Here is a 249-nt window from a genome sequence, read left to right as displayed (position 1 = left end):
CTTTTTAACTTTTTAAGGTGAAACCAGCTAGTTAATGGCTGTTTCCATGTGGGTAAAAGTGCCCGTGTGACACATGTACACTTGTGAAATGTGCATTTTTCCAGTTACAGTGGGGATTTAACTCCTGTGATTTGTTCCACTTTGCCTCAGTGAGCTTCCTTCAGTTACCCCGTAAACATCAAAAATTGGTGGGAGGCCTTGAGAATAGTAGCAGGAAGGAAAACCATTTTAACTCCATCTTAGTAAAAT

Source organism: Chiroxiphia lanceolata, chromosome 7 (assembly GCF_009829145.1).
Source record: "Chiroxiphia lanceolata isolate bChiLan1 chromosome 7, bChiLan1.pri, whole genome shotgun sequence".
NCBI lineage: Eukaryota > Metazoa > Chordata > Aves > Passeriformes > Pipridae > Chiroxiphia > Chiroxiphia lanceolata.
The sequence above is the reverse complement of the archived record's forward strand: the minus strand, read 5'-3'. Positions refer to the sequence as shown.